At 38.1% G+C, this 18,756-nt stretch overlaps 1 protein-coding gene across 3 annotated transcripts in view; it reads left to right on the top strand.

Annotated features, from left to right (window-relative positions):
* MAST4 (microtubule associated serine/threonine kinase family member 4) overlaps positions 1–18,756 on the top strand; it is a 781,800-nt gene that overhangs the window by 86,905 nt on the left and 676,139 nt on the right. The window lies entirely within an intron of this gene.

Raw genomic sequence — 18,756 nt, 5'->3', positions numbered from 1 at the left:
GTCTCTTAAATCTTATAACTGGAATTTATGCTTTGAAATGTGAATTCAAATAGAGACAATAAATTTTTTCTTGTCTAAATTTTTCATCTGGAGGCAACAGCCAGCTAATAACCATAATATCTTGTATTTCAAGATTTTTTTCCTCCTGAAAAGGAGTGTGTGTATGTGTGTGTGTGTGTGTGTGTGTGTGTGTGTGTGTGTGTGTGTGTGTGCGCGCGCGCGCACAGTACATGCCAGTAACTAATAATTTCTCTAGGAAAAATAAACCTTTCCTCAGGTCCTGAGGCCATGCTGTGGCAGTGGCAAAGAGGGCTGGGAGATTTGGAGGGTGGCCTGCACTAGGTCTGTTATGGTGCTAAATGGTTTTCTGGCAAATATTGCAGTTGGTGTTACTATATGTATACTTATTAAAAAGGAGAAAATCTTATATTTATTGTATTTTATAGAATTGGGGAGCTATAAATTTCTTTAATACAGGAAATCTGGGATGAGTATATGTTTTTACATTTGTAAAAAATATGTTTAGGGTACTTATTTTCTTAGTTTTTTGTTTATCTGTCTCTGATAGTTTTGTTTGTCTTCAGAGTTGATTAGTTGAGCTATTGTTCTATTTCTGGGACACTCAACATAAATAATCACAAGTGTTGAGGATAAAGATTTCTTTGCTCTTTAGAACTTGTCACATCACTTCATTTAAAGCTCTTCATTTTGTATTTCCATCATGTAAAGTACCATAATTACAGAACCCTTTTCTCTTCTAATTAAATATAATACAGGCTGGCATTTCATTTCTTATAGGCGCCTCTTTCCCTTGTTTAAGGGTGACCGTAATACCCTGAACTTCAGACATTTAAACTATTTATTTTCAAATTAAAGGAGAACTGGCTCTTCAAAAATAGTTATTGATTGGCAAATAGAACCTTGAGAATGCTGGCTACTTTTCATTGTTTCTCTCTGGTTGAAAAAGACACAAAAATATACTTTTAAAAGTTTTGTGGTTTTTGTTTGTTCATTTGTTTTAGTTATCTTAAGACCACAGAGGCTCAGAGAAAAGAGGTTTTGTGCTGGGAGTCTTGAGGTCCTTCCTTCCTTCCTTCCTTCCTTCCTTCCTTCCTTCCTTCCTTCCTTCCTTCCTTCCTTCCTTCCTTCCTTCCTCTCTCCCCCTCCCCCTCCTTCTCTCTCTCTCTCTCTCTCTCTCTCTCTCTCTCTCTCTCTCTCTCTCTCTCTCTCTCTCTCTCTCTCTCTTCCTCCCTCCCTCCTTTGCTCATTCGTTTGTTCCTTTGTTCTTTCCTTTGTTTTTTTTTTTTTTTATAAATTTTAAACACAGAAGTGATGGATACCTCCTATGGATGAAACTCATCCACTTCCATAAGAATTATACCTCTACACCTGCAGAATATAGCCTAGAGCAGTGGCATCAAGGGCCACACAGACTTGGAAAACTACAAATTAATATCACCTATGTTGAATTGTAGGGCAGCTAGGTGGTGCAGTGGATAGAGGGTCAGGCCCAGAATCAGGAAGAGTCTTCCTGAGTTCAAATTTGGCCTCAGATGCTTACTAGCTGTGTGACCCTGGGCAAGTCACTTAATCCTGCTTGCCATAGTTTCTCATTTGTAAAATGAGCTGGAGAAGGAAATGGCAAACCACTCCAGTATCCTTGCCAAGAAAACCCCAAGTGGGGTCACAAAAAGTTGGATGAACTAAAATGAATGAACGACAACAAATGATGTATTGCATTTTTATTTATTTTGTTAAAAAATTTCTCACTTATAATCTGTTTCAGGTAAGACTTGGGGTGTTGCTGGCCAAGGGCTTTGAGTTTGATATCTGTGGTATGATAGAAGAATATAGGACTCAGTCAGGACACCTGAATTTGAGTCTTGGTTCTGCTGCTGCTGCTGCGTGTGTGTGTGTGTGTGTGTGTGTGTGTGTGTGTGTGTGTGTGTGTGTGTGTGTGTGTGTGTAAGATAGACACAGAGAGACAGAGAGATCGATCCATTGATCTCTGGCAATCAAAAGCGGCTTGTACCTCAGTTTCCTTATCTGCAAAATGAGGACAATAATGCCTTCCCTGCTTACCCCACAGGGTTGTTGCAAAGTTCAAGTGAAATAATGTCTGTCAAAGTGTTTTGTAAAGCTTTGTACAAATTTAAAGGCTTTTGCTAGATTTCTCCATAGTGTCTTTTGTCACTCTTGCAGCATATATTTTGTGCTTCTTATACATTTTTGTAATTTAATATTTTGTAGCACAATGTCTTGAGCACTGTGTTTCTATTTAGTAGTTGGCCTTATCTGACTGTCTTAATTGTACTAGTCTGAAGAAACACCATTATCTGCCTAAGTTGAAGACAGCAGCAGCCAAAGATCACCCACAAATTAATGGATAACTAAAAAATAATAATTTCAGTTTGGTTTTGAAGTGCATCTTATAATAACTACACACACACACACACACGCAATAGATTTATTGGTTTACTTAGAAGAGAGGTTCTTAAAGTTTGTTCACTTAGACCCTTTCAAGGGGTCCCAAGGTTAAAACTATTTTCATAATAACACAGATATTTTAATTTCTAATACAGTAAATATCCAACAGATGTAACCTATGTAATCAAAAGCTCTTTAAGGGGTCCTCATTGATTTTTTTTAAGAATGGAAAGGGATCCTAAGACCCCCAAAGTTTGAGAACTGCTGACTCAGAATACTTGTTAGCATCTTTGAACTCATGATGACTGCCAGAAAGAAGTGACCTAGACCATATGCTGCTTGTGGGAAAGAACCCAGTGAGGGCAGAACATTAATAGAAGACAATCAACAAGTTGGCTGACCTGTATATGGATAATTGGCAATAGTGAAAACCAGCACTTGTATTGTATTTTAAGGTTTACAATGCACTTTACAAACATGATCTCATCTGGGAATTGTTTATGTTATTAGAAGCTTTTTGCTTTTCTTTATAGTCACTAGAGGACTGAGAATGAACTAAAAATAAAATAAATCAGACATCATGTTCTATGCATGGCCCTGAGGTTATCTTTTACATAGTCAAGTGCTGGCTTAAAAAATAACCCTGGAGACATAATGAGGGACTCTGATATGAAGATAAATGGTGTCTATCAGTAATTTACCAGTCTCCATCCGTTTAGAGTTAAAAAACAAAGAAAAGCCTACTACACTTAAAATTATCTTAAGGACAGGAGAGCAAACACCAGTAGAATTTTAATACTCTACCAAGCTCTCAATAAATGCTACTTTTGATATACAAACAATTATTAGGAAGTCAGCAGCCATTGGTTAAATACCCTGTTAGACCAAGAGCAAAAAATATCAAGGCAGGATCAACCAAGTAATCTGTTAATTGTTGATGAATATCTATTTGGGAATGGTTTGACCAAACTATGGTACATGAATATGATAGAATATTATTGTGCAGTAAGAACTGATGAATGAGGAATTTAGTTCCTGAAGGGTATTAGCTGACTGCATTTTTTTGCACATGCCATCATGCATGTATAAAAGTCCAAATCTTTAAACTTAGTTTTGCTTTGAAATGGAGTTGTTTAAATTCCCTTTTCCTTGTTTTGTTAATATGGGTATTTTATATTTTTATAATACTTATTTCATTTAAGTTGTTGAGTTTATTGGCATATAGCTAGGTATAAGATAATTTTTGTAATAGCCTTTATTTTTCATTATTGCTAATTCTTTTTTACTTTTCATACTTCATTTCATATTTCATTTTTTATAACATTGATTTGTTTTTCCTCTTTCTTCTTTTTAATCAAATTACCTAATGGCTTATCAGGTTTTTTCCTTTCAAAAAATCAGCTTCTAGATTTATTTATTCAATATTTTTTGTTTTCAGTTTTGTTGATTTCAACTTTTATCTTCAGGATGTTTTAAAATTTGCAGACGATTTTATAAACATTCATAACAACTCCGTGAGAATTCTATTAGGAGTATTTTTGTAGGGGGAGGTAGGATCGGGATCTTTGGTGTAGAGGATCCCTTCACAAAGCCTTCAGCAACTCAAATGAAGCTTTAGTTCAAAAGCGTTGCCTGGGGCACAGTGACTTGGCCAAAATCACAAAGTTAGCAGACCTTTGAGGAGGCAGGGACTTGAACCTATATCTTCTGTATTCCAAGGCCAGTCCTTCTATCTGCTGTGCCGTGTTTTCTTTCTTTACAGGTATTATCATCTTCATTTTACAAAGGGGCAAATTGAGGCACAGAGAAATTAAGCGATTTTCCCTGGGTCACACAGCTAATAAATAGAGGAGGCAGTATTTGAACCTTTGTCCTCCTGAATCCCACTCCAACATTATGCACTATATGCCATACTGTGTCTCCAGAAAATTTTTAAGAGGTTTGGGATGGTGTCGATTATTGTTTCTTAAGACCTTCCACATGGGATTAGTTTAATTCTCATTTACACTTGTTCTCATATTCTGATATGATTGAATGCATTCTAGGTTGCTGATATGGTAAAGCCTAGTAAAGTGGTATCACTGTTGAACATTTGTAGAACACTGATTACAAAGGTAGTGTGGTGGATAGAGCACTGGGCCTAGAGTCAGGAAGACTCATCTTCATGAGTTCAAATCTGGTCTCAGACACTTAGTTAACTGTGACCTTAAGCAAGTCACTTAACCCTGTTTGCCTCAGTTTCCTCATCTGTAAAATGAGCTGGAGGAGGAAATGACAAATTGCTCCACTATTTTGCCAAGAAAACCTCAAATGGGGTGATGAACAAGTTGGACAGAACTGAATGACAACAATTACAAAGTGCTTTTTCACAAATTGCTTCATCTGAGAAACCAGAGGCATGGAAACATAGAGTGCTGGCTTTTGAGCCAAGAAGATCTGGGTTCGAGTTCTACTTCTGACATATACTAATTATGTGACCCGTGGCCTGTTGGATAACCTCTTGGTCTCTGAGACATCTCTCTAACAGCATAGGCTGAAGAAAAGAAGCATTGGTAGAAGTAATTTCCCATATAGATGAAATCACAGCCCTAGTCCCATTCTAGCTGAGCCTTACAAATCTGTAAGGCAGACTGAATGACAGTGTAGATGATGTACCCAAGATTAAAAAGTGTACTTGGGTTCTTTGAAGTCTTGGTTAAATGTTCTTCCCTGCCATACCACACAATGGGACCCTGCTACCGATTGTCAGGCTCTTGGATAGTGTGATTACCTCTCTGTCACCTTTAGGATCAATTATAACATCCTCTGCCATCCAGGGCTCTTTGTAACTTGCCCCTTGTCGCATCTTTCCAATATTCTTATACCTTATTTCGCTTATTCTGCAGTCCAGTGACACTGGCCTTTTGCTGCACACTTTATCTCTGACCTCTGGGAATTTTCACTGGAAAATATTAATTTCATTATTTGTTTTGTTTGTCCATAGCTGTTTATGTGTTCCCCCCATTAGACTGTGAACTCCATGAAAGCAGACTGTTTTTTGCCTGCCTGGAACATAGTAGGTGTTTAATAAATGTTAGTACACTGACTTGATAGACTGACCTCATGGAGAAAAATGGAGAATGAGCTGATGTCACATCTTCTGGTGCACAACCTTAGCTATACTATCTCTCCTCTTTCACAGTCTGGCCACCCTACTCTTACTGCCTCCCTTTTTAATTCTCTGCAATTATTATTCTAAACCTTCTTCTACATCAGAACGCCCTTACTTGTCACTCACCATCCTTCCTGATGACAAAAGGTTTTGCCACCTGCTTCAGTGAGAAGATGGTGTGACTCTGGGCAGGGCACCCAAACTCTCTTAGCCCGAGTTTCCTCATCTGCAAAGTGGGGATAATGATAGCACCTACCTTCCAGGATAAAATGAGATAATATTTGTAAAGCATGTTGCAAAACTTAAGAGTGCTATATAAATACTAAGTATTTGATAAAAACTGCTAGTAACGATATCAATTTAGTAGAAAATAGGTTTAGACTTAAAAAGTTATAAACACCATATGCCATGATAAATTAAAAAATGTTAAATGATCTACATATAAGAATCCATTTCCAGTAAATCCATTACAAGGAAGTTATTGAAAGCAAGAACATTTTCATATATATAAATATTATTTGGTTAAAAAGATTTTTTTTTCAGTTGTAAGGTGGAGTGGGAATTCCATGGAGTTGAAACCAAGCTGAGCTGCAGGTAGAGAGGAATGGGTTCTTTAGAAACAAAAACCAAAAAACTTTAATAATAATATTTTATTTTTTCCCAATTACATGTAAAAACAATTTTTAGCATTCATTTTTTTTAAATTGAGTTCCAGATTCTCTCCTTCCCTTCTTTCCTCCCCTTTTCTTGAGGTAAGCAGTTTGATATTGGTTATACATGTTATTGGTTATCATGCAAAAATTATTTCTATATTAGTCATGTTATAAAAGAAGACACAACCTCTCCTCAAAAAAACCCATGAAAAAACCAAAGAAAGTGAAAAAAAAGTTTGTTTTGGTCTTCATTTAGACTCTATCGGGTCTTTCTCTGGAGGTGGATAACATTTTTCATCATGAGTCTTTTGGAATTGTCTTGATTCATTGTGTTGCTGAGAAGAGCTAAGCCATTCACAGCTGTTCATCATTACACTATTGCTGTTACTGTGTATAGTGTTCTCCTGTTCTGCTTTGTTTCAGTTTGTGTAAAATCTTTCAAGGAAAAAGGAGTTCTTAACCTTTTTTTGTGTCTTGGACCTATTTGGCAGTCTGGTAAAACTGATGAACCCTTTCTCAGAATAATGTTTTTAAATGCATTACATAAAATACACAAGGGTAAAAAGGAAACTAATCTTACTGAAATATAGTTGCCAAAATATTTTTTAAAATAAGTTCATAGACTCTAGGTTAAGAATACCTGATTTGAGTCATTAACCAGTCATTCAGTAAGCTTTTATTAAGTGCCTACTGTTTGCCAAGCACTGTCTTTTTCTTAGAAATTTAGCTTGAGATTGTTTTGATTTTGTTGAGTCATGCCTGTTCTCTGTGTATGATATTGTGAAGAGGATCCTACACTCTGGGAGTCAGAAAAGCTGGTCTATAATCTTGGCTCTGCCATTATTACTTATGTAGACAAATCACTTTCCTCTCTGGACCTCAATTCCTCATATGGAATAGGAACATTGAACTAAATAGTCCTTACATTCCATAATATTATGAAAGACCTTTATTAGAATTTACAGTTGAAAGATAGTGATCTCATCTAGTTGGCTTGAGGCTTTATACCCAAGGCTATCAGAGGTGTTATCTTTCTTTAAGTTCTATGTATTAAATCATAACGTGTAAAATTCAAGATTCTGAATTTGGCATTAACTTCATATTTTTAGCTTTATTCTCTGTAGTTATGCTTCAGGGCATGCCCTTTCATAGTTGTCTTAATTATCTGTGAGTGGATTTTATGCAGTCTGTATCAGCCTTAGCAAATGTTGCTTTTGGGGTTATAAAAAACCTGTATCTATTTCTTCTTAATTACTTGCTCTGGGGACATTTCAACTTCCTCTATTTACTCTGTAGGCAGCCTATGAAGAAGATCTTTGAAACCAATGCACTTAACCATTTTTTTTCTCCTTTTTAGGAAAGACTTGAGCGCACATTCTCCTTAGGTGGTTGTTTTTCATCAATCTGATGAATGGGCTCTCTATCTACAGTGTGGATAGAGATTTTGGAGGAGTAAAATGGAAGATTTGGTGAGGAAATCTTCCCAGTACCTCTTGAGTCACGTCTCTACTATTTGGATTCATCATTTCCTTTGAAGTAAATTTCTAATACATCAGATACACCCTTTAAAGGAAGTTCTGTTATTGTTTTTAATGCATGTTTGTTAATATTCAGGTAACTAGTCCAGAGTTTACAAAACAAGGAGGTGTTGAGTAAGTTCCATCCAGGCCGTTGATCCCCTAGATATTGGGAGCAGTATTCATTCAATGTCAATATTCTGACAGAGGGAGAACACTTGATATAAGAGGCAGGGTACAGTTCAGATTTGTTCCTAAAGAGAACCAATCTGCTCAAAGCTTTCTTTTTTCTTTTCTTTTCTTTTCTTTTCTTTTTCTTTCTTTCTTTCTTTCTTTCTTTCTTTCTTTCTTTCTTTCTTTCTTTCTTTCTTTCTTTCTTTCTTTCTTTCTTTCTTTCTTTCTTTCTTTCTTTCTTTCTTTCTTTCTTTCTTTCTTTCTTTCTTTCTTTTTTGGCAAGGCAGTGGGGTGAAGTGACTTGCCCAGAGTCACACAGCTAGTAAGTATCAAATGTCTGAGGCCAGATTTGAACTTGGGTCCTCCTGAATCCAGGCCCAGTGTTCTATCCACTGTGCTATCTAGCTGCTCCCTCAAAGCTTTCTTAATGGTTTAGTTATTGTTATTGTTGTTCAGTTGTGTCTGATTCTCTGTGACCCCATTTGGGTTTTTCTTGGCAAAGATACTGGAGTGGTTTGCCATTTCCTTCTCCCAGTCATTTGACAGATAAGGAAACCGAGGCAAACAGAGGGTTATGTGACTTGCCCAGGTCACACAGCTAGTAAGTGTATGTCTGAGGTTAGACTTAAACTCGAGTCTTCCCGACTCCAGGCCTGGCACTCTATCCACTGCCCCATGTAGCTACCCTAATGGGCAACTTTAGTAAAAGTAGGTAAATTTAGGAGCAGAGTGAAGATCATGGGAAGTGTTGAGAGTCTAAGACTTACTTCACACTTTGGTTCACTCTGCTCTCTCACTGGTAAGCCGAGAGAGAGCTTATAGGGATGAGCATGGATCTGGTAGAGTCAATCAATAATTAATAATCATAATAGATTACTATGCCTGTGCCAATACTAACTGTGCCGAGCACTTTATTCATATTATCTCATTTGAGCTTTACAACCACCATGGAAGGTAGGTGCTATTGTGATCCCCATTTTACACTTGAGGAAACTGAGACAAGCAGAGCTTACTTAAGTGACTTGCCCAGGTTGCATAGCTAGTAAGTGTTTGAGACTGGATTTGAACTTCAGTCTTTCTTGACTCAAGGCCTAGAGCTCTGTCCATTATGCCACTTAGCTGCCTAAGATAATAATGTAACATTTATTAAGGTTACTATGTGCTAGGTACTGTACTAAGTACTGGGGATAAAAATATAAAAAATTAAGACAGTCCTTGTCCTCAAGGGGCTTACAATCTAATGGAGGAAGACAGTACACCAAAGAAAGGGAAAAGTTGGGAGAGGAGCAAGGGAAAAGGTAGGAGGAAGTCCAAAAGAGTGACGCCAGGTGGCAAATGAGGTGCCTGGCCCTGGTTGTCTCCTTAAATGAGGGTTTTAGAGTTCATGGTTCCACCATCCAAATCAGAGGGGTAGCAGGTAGTGATGAGGTATGAGTATCAAGGCTGATTGGATCTTGCAGGATGCTAAGATTCCTGGGGCAAGAAGGAGAAATACAGAAAAGTCTAAAAGACTAAAGGTAGATGGGAAATGAATAGATGGAGCTGAGAGGGAAACCAAGGAGAAGGTTAGTAGTTAAGGTAGGGTGTGTGGAGTGTTCAAGGAGGGTTGCACCTCTCGTGTGAGGGCTTGCCCTGAGTCCTTTTCAGGCCTGCTCATCCACCTTTGGTGTCCACCTGGCACTCAGCTCCCAGCTGTGGCTCCAAGAAGCTGTAACAAGCATAGCAGCCACACCCAAGTAAAACCAGAAGATGAGCTAAATCAGGTTGAGGGTAACTGATGGGCCACAAACCCATAGGTGAGGTAGGTGAATTTCCATCCCAAGCATGTGAAGACTTTCCCTGATGGAATGGGCAAGATGAATTTGGTCCAAAGGCCATGAAGGCTGCTGGCATAGGAGCTGTGGAGTGCTTAGAGCTTGGTCATACATTGAAGATGGCAAGGTTATTCTCTGCATCCTGGGCCATCACCAGTCATCTTGACTTTTGTCTTGCCCCTGGACTTCTAAGACTCTGAGAGAGTGAGGTTGACAACTTTTGTGGAACTCTGCCTCAGTTAAAACCTGTTCTTCCCACTACTCAAGACATCTCCCATTGATGTCATTGATCCTCAATGTCATTGGTCCTCTTTGAAAAGGAAGGGCAAACAACAACAAATAGTTAAGGACATCTCTTCCAATAAAACCCTTCCCAATGGCCAATGCAAATTTTAAGGATTTGTCATTCCCCCAGTGCCTTTCATATACATGATAGGCACTTAAGATAGATACATTCATTCACCAAACATTTCTCTGACCTAATCCTTGGTACAATTCTGTGCTACAGGCAGGGCTTGTAGGATAGCATACATATTAGCTATTATTATTTTTCGTTATTGCTATCTTTTTTTTTTTTTAAATGAGGAGATTGAGTTTCAGGGAAGTCACGTGGATAGCAAATTATAGCTGATATTAGAACCCAGATCTATGGGTGCATATTTTCCCACTATGTCACCTTGATGATTTTCTCTTCATGAGATCTTCATAATTAGAGACAGTGTGGTTTAGTGGAAGAAACACTGGATTTAGAGTTTGGAGACCTAGGGTTAAAGATTTGGCTGCTTTACATTTACCAGCCCCATGAATCATAGGGTTTAGGGCTAGAAGGTACTATGGAAAAAATTTAGTTTAAACCCCTTTGTTTTATAGTTGTGAAACTAAATCCCAGAGTTATTAATTGATCTGTCCAGGGTCATAATGGACTTGTCCAAGGTCCCTGGACAAGTATAAATCAGGTAACTTTTCTGGGTCTTCTTCCTCATATGTAAAACAAAGATGAACTGGGAGAACTGGATGAATGAGACTCATGGAGTTAAATAATTTAAGGTTTCTTCTTATATGAAATGGAAATATTAATAATAATTATGCTACCTACTTCATAGAGTTGTGATAAAATAGTGCTTTGTAACCTGAAAAATATAATATAAATATGAGCTGTTATTTACAACGAAGTACAAGTTGTATTGTCTTAAAGCACTTAATTGGGTTAAGAAATAACACCTTATCATGGTGTGTTTTCAAGCCACACTTTTATATGAGGACAAAGGCTTGGAGGGTCCCTTTTATCTGGTACCGTATTAACCCTTATGGAAGCAGCTTTGAGTATGGAAGGAAGCACCACCACCACCATCTAGTGTCCGCACCTAGTAATTATTCTAGGACTGAGTGGATGTTCTTCATTGACTAGCACCAACGTGATGAAATTGAAAGGGGCAAATGGCAATTCTTGCATTTAGGTTCAGAGAAATCAATGGCACAGGGGAGAGTTGACTATAAAGTAGTCTAATTCTGGGAAGGAGACTTATGGGTTTTATTGAGCTATAAACTCCATATGATATGGCTGACAAAATGGCTAATTAGTAGAAGTATCCTTGATTCTATGGCTAGTGTAGCATACAAAAGGAATAGTGTAAGTGTTTCATTGTACTCTGGAATTGGATGTATGGTTTGGGGGGCTAGATTTTAAAGGACATTGAGAAGAAGTCTACTAAAGGGAGACAGCAGAATGGCAAGAAGCTTCAAAACCATATCATAACAGGACTGGTTGAGATGACTAAGGTTATTTAACCTGGAAAAGGGAAGACTTGGGGAATGTGTGTGTGTGTGTGTGTGTGTGTGTGTGTATGTGATGGGGGGAGAGAATGAGGGAGGGAGATGGAATAAAGGAAGGAAGGAAGGAAAGGAGCATTTTTAAGCATCAGACATTATACTAAGTGCCTGACAAATGTTCTCTCATTTCATCCTCAAACTGTTGATCCTCACCAACAATCCTGAGAAGAATGCACTATTATTTCCTCTGTTTTACAGTTGAGGAAATAGAGGCATACAGAACTTAAATGACTTGCCCAGGGTCACATAGCTAGTAAATATCTGAGGCTATATTTGAACTCAGAAAGATGAGTCTTCCTGACACCAGGCCTATCACTCTATCCACTGGGCCACCTAGCTGCCCTTAAGCACTTAATAAATGTTTTATTCATTCAATTCCAGCTCAAAATCTATGACTTTTGCTGTTAACATCTGAGGTCCCTTTCAGCTTTACAATTCATGGATTCTATATGGTCACCAGCGGTGGTGAAATGGATTGAGTATCCTGGCAGATTGAGCTTATTATATAGGCTTCAAAACTTCTAGAAGGATGCTACAGGAGGAAGCAGTATTATGGGTTATAGTCTTGCTGAAAAGTAGTAAATCCAAAAACACTTCAAGGTCAAATATAAATGATGTTGGTTTTATTGCCCTCTGGGAGTCTTTGAGATTCTCCTTTTTTCTGTTAGTGTAAATAAAGCCATAGTTTATCGTATAGAAGCCTTGAGTATGAGATAAAAGGAAAATTACTATAATTACTTGTTTCAAAATAACCCCACTAATCTTTGCTCATATCTTGCCTGGGTTGAGTCATTCTTCAAGACTATAGTTAAAAAATCATAATAATAGAAGTTTTCCCCATTTGTTCATCATGTTCCAAGTAGTAGAATGAATATTAGATTGGGAGTCTTGATTTTTTGTCCCAGATTTACTGCTATCCATGTGAGTGGCTTTGGGCATATCACATACTTCCCTGGGCCTCTGTTTCCTCATGAAAAGGAATATTTTTCGTGTTCAAGGTGATCGGGAGTTCTTAACCTGGGGTCTGTGAATTTCTTTCATTACAGCATAAGCTCCTTGAGGGTAGAGACTGTCTTTTACCTCCTTTTGTGTCCTTAGCCCTTAGTGTAATGCCTGGCACGTAGTAGATGCTTAATAAATATTTATTGATTGATTCTTAAACATTTTTGATAACTATTTCAGTATAATTAGTTTCCTTTGTAATCTTACATATTTTATTTTATGCATTTAAAAACATTAGGTTGAGAAGGGGTCCATGGACTTCCCCAAAACTGCCAAAGGGGCCCATTGACACAAACAAGTTTGCTGTATGTGGTCTCCAAGGCCCCTTACATCTTAGAAGTAGTGACTATGAGTTGCATTGAAATAGTTTATATGTAAAATATTGCATCTTGTATGGAAATTTGGGCTAGAAATTTATATTGCTGACAGCTATTTCTTTTTTAAAAGTTTGAAACACTGGCATAAAGAAAAACCTAAGCATTAAAATTTCATTCTATTTTTTAAGGTGTGGAGACTTTAACTCACTGAGTTCTTACCTATCAATACCTAAGTTAAAGAGTAGCTTATTCAGTAAAGGCATCTGATATGAGCAATGGAATAATTTACTAGTTAAAAAAAAAAAGCAAACCAAAGCTGTACTCCAAAATCTTTGTTGTGAATGAAGATGATGATAAGTTAAATGAACTCATTCAAGTGAATTTTTGATTTAGCTTATGAGATTTTGAAGATTAATATTAATTAAGTTTAAATTTAGGTCAAAATAAGACAGATTGTTTAATAATGTTTATGTTAACCCCATTCTGTTAGTGACCTTTACTAAAATAATTTGATCTAGCTCCAATAGGAGCTATTTAACATCTCATGAAAATTGGGGTGGGGAAGAAATGCCTGGTTCTCGGAGCTGACTGAATGACAAGTACTTTGGCAAGGTCAGGGTGAAAATACATTTTTTTCTTGATTTTTAGCTGATGGTGCAAGAAAAGTACCAAAGATGTAAACTTTCACACTTGAGATTCTTTTAAATTAAATTATAAACTCCTTACCAGATTACAACTCTCTGATAGTGCCTTCTGTGAGCATGGAAGCCATATAATATACACTGGTAGACTGCCACGCTTCCTGTCAGCTCTCAATAAATGTTTGATGGTAGTAATGAAATCCAGATAACTTAGGCCTACACTTGAATGTCAGAATGTTGGAGCACCTGGGAATGAATACAGCACAACTACTTTCTTTTTTGGGGGGTTGGGAGGCAGCTAGGTGGCACAGTGGGTAGAGCTCTGGGCATGAAGTCTTGACTTCAAATCTGGTCTCACACACTCCTGTGTGACCCTGGGCAAGTCACTAAAGCCTGTTTGCCTCAGTTCCCTCATCTGTAAAATGAACTGGAGAAGGAAATGGCAAACCACTTCAGTATCTCTGCCAAGAAAACCCCAGACGGGGTCATGAAGAGTTGGATGTGATTGAATAAAAACATGAACAACACCTTCTTTTTTCCTTTCTTTACCCTTCAATCCCCAAGGCAGTATGATACTGTGGAAGGAACTCTCTCTGGATTTGGAGTCAGAGGAACTAGATTCAAATTTTGCCATTGCCACTTATACTACCCACGTGACTTTGGACAATCAATTAAACTCTCTGGGCCTCAGTTTCCTCATCTGGAAAATGAGGGAGTTGGGCTGGATGATGTCTGAAGATTTCAGTTAAAAAAATGGATGATCCCATGACTTCTTGAATGCTTATATTTAAGCCTCTCAAAGCCTAAATAAAAACTTTTAAAAAAGATGAGAGAAAAGTGGTTCTGTTTAGAAGAGAATAGAAGGTATCATTGAACCCAATTCTCTCATCATATGGATGAAGAAATATAAGGCTTAGAGATGTTAGGTGGCTCATCTAGAATTATACTTTTAGAAAAAAACAAAACAAAACAAAAATCTTTACTAAGATGCTGAATGTGAAAGGCAGGATCTAAGAAGGAATTTGGCAGATGATTGATTCACAAAAAGGAACAAATGGAGAAGTCAGAGCCAGAGCAGATTAGAACTAGGAGGGAATTTTGCTCAATCAACAAGTATTTATTAAGCATCCTCTCTGTGCCAGGAACTGTGCTGAGGAACTGTCTGGTCCAACCTCATTATTTTATGTAAAAAAAATGAAAATGTCAAAATTCTCATTTCCCTACTGGAGTAGGGAAGGAATGAAATCAAGATCTTTTTTTTGTTTGTTTGTTTTGGATGGATGCTGAGGTGAATCTAATGAGTAGGAGAACTTTGGAGTATGAGAATTTAGCTCAAGCACCTGAATAGAATGAACTTTTAAAAAAATTAATTAATTTTTAGTTTTCAACATTCACTTTCATAAGATTTTGAGTTCTAAAATTTTCACCCTCTCACTCTTCCTTCCTACATCCCCAAGATGGCATGCAATCTGATACAGGATGTACATGTACAATCATCTTAAACACATAACCACATTAGTCATGTTGTGAAAGAAGAATCAGAACAAAAGGGAAAAACCATGAGAAAGAACAACAACAACAAAAGAAAATAGCATGCTTTGATCTGTATTCAGACTCCATACTTCTTTCTCTGGATGTGTGTAGCATTTTCCATCATGATTCTTTTGGAATTGTCTAAGATCGTTGTATTGCTGAGAAGAGCTAAACCTATCAAAATTGGTCATTGCACAATGTTGCTGTTACTGTGTACAGTGTTCTCCTGGTTCTGCTTACTTGATTCAGCATCAGAGAATGAACTTTTTTTGAGTTTATCATGGGATGATGATTGTAATTAATATTCATGTAGCATTCTACAGTTCATAAAGCACTTTGGTCTTTTGTAATTGGGTCTGCCATCTTAGTGATTCTCCCATGGGGTGTTCAGAAGGATTAGCACTTCTGGTGTGAGGGTTTGCCACAAGCCCTTTTCAGATCTGCTCATCCACCTTTGGTGTCCCCCTGATTCAGCCAACTCTCACCTGTGGCTCTAAGAAGCCATAGCATGCACAGCAGCCACACCCTGATAAACCATTTCAGAAGGGCTAAACCAGGTTGAGGCTAACTGACAGGAAACCAGTTCAGGTTAGTTAGGGGGATGTCTACCTCAAGCATATCAAGACTTGCCCTGGTGGAATGGGCAAATGAGAACAATTTGTTCCAATGGCCATGAAGGATGCTGAAGCAGGTGCCATGAAGCCCTTAGAGCTTGGTCAGACACTGTACTTGGTCATCTACCATATCCTGGGTCATGGAAAGTTGTCTTGACTTTTGTCTTGCCATCGGACTTCTATGACTCTGGAAGAGAGAGTGAGGCTGATGATTTTGCACAACTCTGCTTCACTTAAATCCTGTTCACCCACTACTCAAGACATCACCCATGATATCACTGGTCCCTTTCAAAAATTTAACTAAAAATTCCACAAAAGAGACACTATAGAATCTCCCTACTAGACAGTAAGACCGGTTCAAATTCTGCCTCTGACACATGCATATTGGTTGTTTGATCCTGGACAAGTCACTTTACCTTTCCCCTCTCCCCATCCCCTCTGCTTCCTCTCCCTCCCTACTTTCTTTCCCTCCTCTCTTTCCCCTTTCCTTTCTCTCTTCTCTCTCCCCTCCTTCCTCTCTCTCCCCTTTTTCCCTCTCCTTTCTCCCCTCTTTTCTCCTTCCTCTCTCTCTCTCTTCCCTCTCACCTTCTGTTTCTCCATTTCCCTCTTCCCACAAAGGGTGTGATTCTTTAATTTTTTTCTTGCCTCCTTATAGGGTCGTTTTTGTAGAGCCCACTGAACCCTCAGAAAGAAGTTGTTGAATATTCTTGTTTTTTGAGTAATCATATGTGTCTCAAGTCCTTAATAATGCAGCGGTACCTTTAGCTAACATATGAAGACACCGTAGATGGTGGTGATTGCAAAGTGTCTTTGAAAATTCCTGAAAACTTCACATTTTCATGGTGCTTTGTGAATGTTGTGCTTGGAAGATGAATTCTAGCCTGAGTATTCATCATAAAGCTGGACAGAAGATCCTAATAAAGAGCAACATGAGACAATAAATATTTGATTTGAAAAGATGGGATTGTAAAGTGATCATCAGAGCAGTTGCTGAAATGGGATTTTTTTTTCTTAATTGGTGCCAAGCAGCCTTATCATGGATGGTTGCTATTCAGATGGAATGTAGATTTCACATTAAGACTATTTTATTCTGAAGTTGTTTTCATCCTGAAAATTTTAGTGTTCTAGGAGGGTTTGACAGAGCAGGTGAGGCTGCATGTAATTGTTTCAGGATTTTAAGTTCCTGGAGACTCAAGAAAGTATTTTCCATACTGTGTTTCTCCCACCCCACCTCCCCTCCATACAAGGTGTAAAATAATGGTCCAGTCAAGAAAATTACATATTGATTCATCATCTACATATTGAGAATTTTTAGGCTACAGAGTTTATTTTAAATCCTTTCTGTGAAGGTTATTGAGTTGCGGGGTAGCTTCCACGTTGGCCACATCAGCTCTGTTCTCAATGAACATCATTATCAATTAATATATACTTGAGTGCCACCTGGGGCCCTTACTTTAGAGAAAAGAAATTGGGGCATAAAAAGCGGTGGGCAAAGAGTGTTTTTAACCATTCCATCTTTCATAGAGCAAAGCAAGGACAAATGAGCCTTCTCCAACAACATTTATGAGAGAGATTAGCATGAAAGCAGTTAACTTGCAGCACAAACTTAAAATTGCAACCTCATGAAGAATGCTGAAGTTACAACAAACAGCTTGAAAAATGTAATGGGCATTTTGCTGTTAAAACTCCCATGTGGTTATCTCTAGGCACCTTCATTTGAATCTCCCTCTCTGAATTTATCTCTCCCTTTCCTTCCCTTTTACCCATAAGCCCTTTGAGGTTACCTCTTTCAGGCTACATTAGGGTGTTGCATGGCAACAATCAGTAAAATGATCAATTGTCCATTGAGATTGGCTCCAGAAGCTGGTTTTCAAAGGCATCAAGTCTTCAGGTAGTCAGTGGTAGAAGATGCTTGGGTAACGACCACCCAAAGTGTTTGAGTTTCTGAGTTCTCTTTCTTGCCTTTTCACTTCTTAGATTTTACTCCATCTACACTGGTTTACTTGGTGCTTCTTGAATACAGCATTCCATCTCCATATCTGTGCTTCTGCATTGGCTTATTCCCAGGACTGGAATATCCTCCCTCTTTAGCTCCGTCTTTTTTTCCCCTTGGCCTAAAGTCTCTTCTCTAATCTTACCTTGTGCAGGAGACTTTTCCTGTCTCTCTATTACCAAGCCCTTTCCCTCTCCCCATTTCTGCTCTGAGATGATCGCAGATGTGTCTTGTATGTACCTTACGTATTGTCTCCCTATTGGAGATGTGTGAAGTCCTTGAAAGCAGATACTTTTTTCTATTTCTTTGTATCCTCAATTCCAAACACAAGATGTGACACACTGTAAGGGCTTAATAAATGCCTTTTGATTTATTTGGAAGGAGTTCTAGACTTGAAGTCAAAAGACCTGGGTTCTAATCATTTTACCACTTATTAGCTCTTCAGAGCAGCTAGGGGGCAGCTCAGTGGATAGAGTGCTGTGACTGGAGTCAGGAAGACTCATCTTCATGAGTTCAAAATCAATTAATTGTCTGCCTCAGTTTCTTCATCTGTCAAATGAGCTGGAGAAGGAAATGGAAAACCACTGTAATATCTTTGCCAAAAGACCCCAAATGGGGTCACAAAGAGTCAGACATGACTGAACAACAGCTACCTTAAACCTTAAAAGCACTTGAGAAGTGATCTATCCTCCCAGTTCAGTAGCTGTACTGTTCCTATTCCCATTAGGTTTGTGACAAATTGAGCAAGGGGGAAACTGTTAGACTGACAGAAATGTAGTTTGATATTAAGAAGATGAGATTTTTGGGTAAGTCCTGGGACGTCTCTTAGCCTCAGTTCCCCCATCTGTAAAATGGGGATGATACTCAAACTACGTATCTCAGAGGGTTGTTGGGAGGAAAATGTTTTTTTTTTCAAGTTGCAAAGCATTTATTAAAATATGACAAACAGATCCTTTTTTTCTAAGGTTTTTTAGCTGACACTTCAAAACTTTAAATGGGTAAGAGCAAAATCATATCTTTGGCATTTCGAGCTTTAAGCCACATCTTGTTGGCTTCGTTAGAAGCAGAAAAGCTGCTTCCTTGATACAGT

The sequence above is a fragment of the Phascolarctos cinereus genome, unplaced genomic scaffold (genome assembly GCF_003287225.1).
Source record: "Phascolarctos cinereus isolate Bilbo 61053 unplaced genomic scaffold, phaCin_HiC Scaffold_4;HRSCAF=312, whole genome shotgun sequence".
In the NCBI taxonomy this organism is placed as follows: domain Eukaryota; kingdom Metazoa; phylum Chordata; class Mammalia; order Diprotodontia; family Phascolarctidae; genus Phascolarctos; species Phascolarctos cinereus.
Note: the sequence above shows the minus strand (reverse complement) of the source record. Positions and strands in the feature narration are given on the sequence as shown.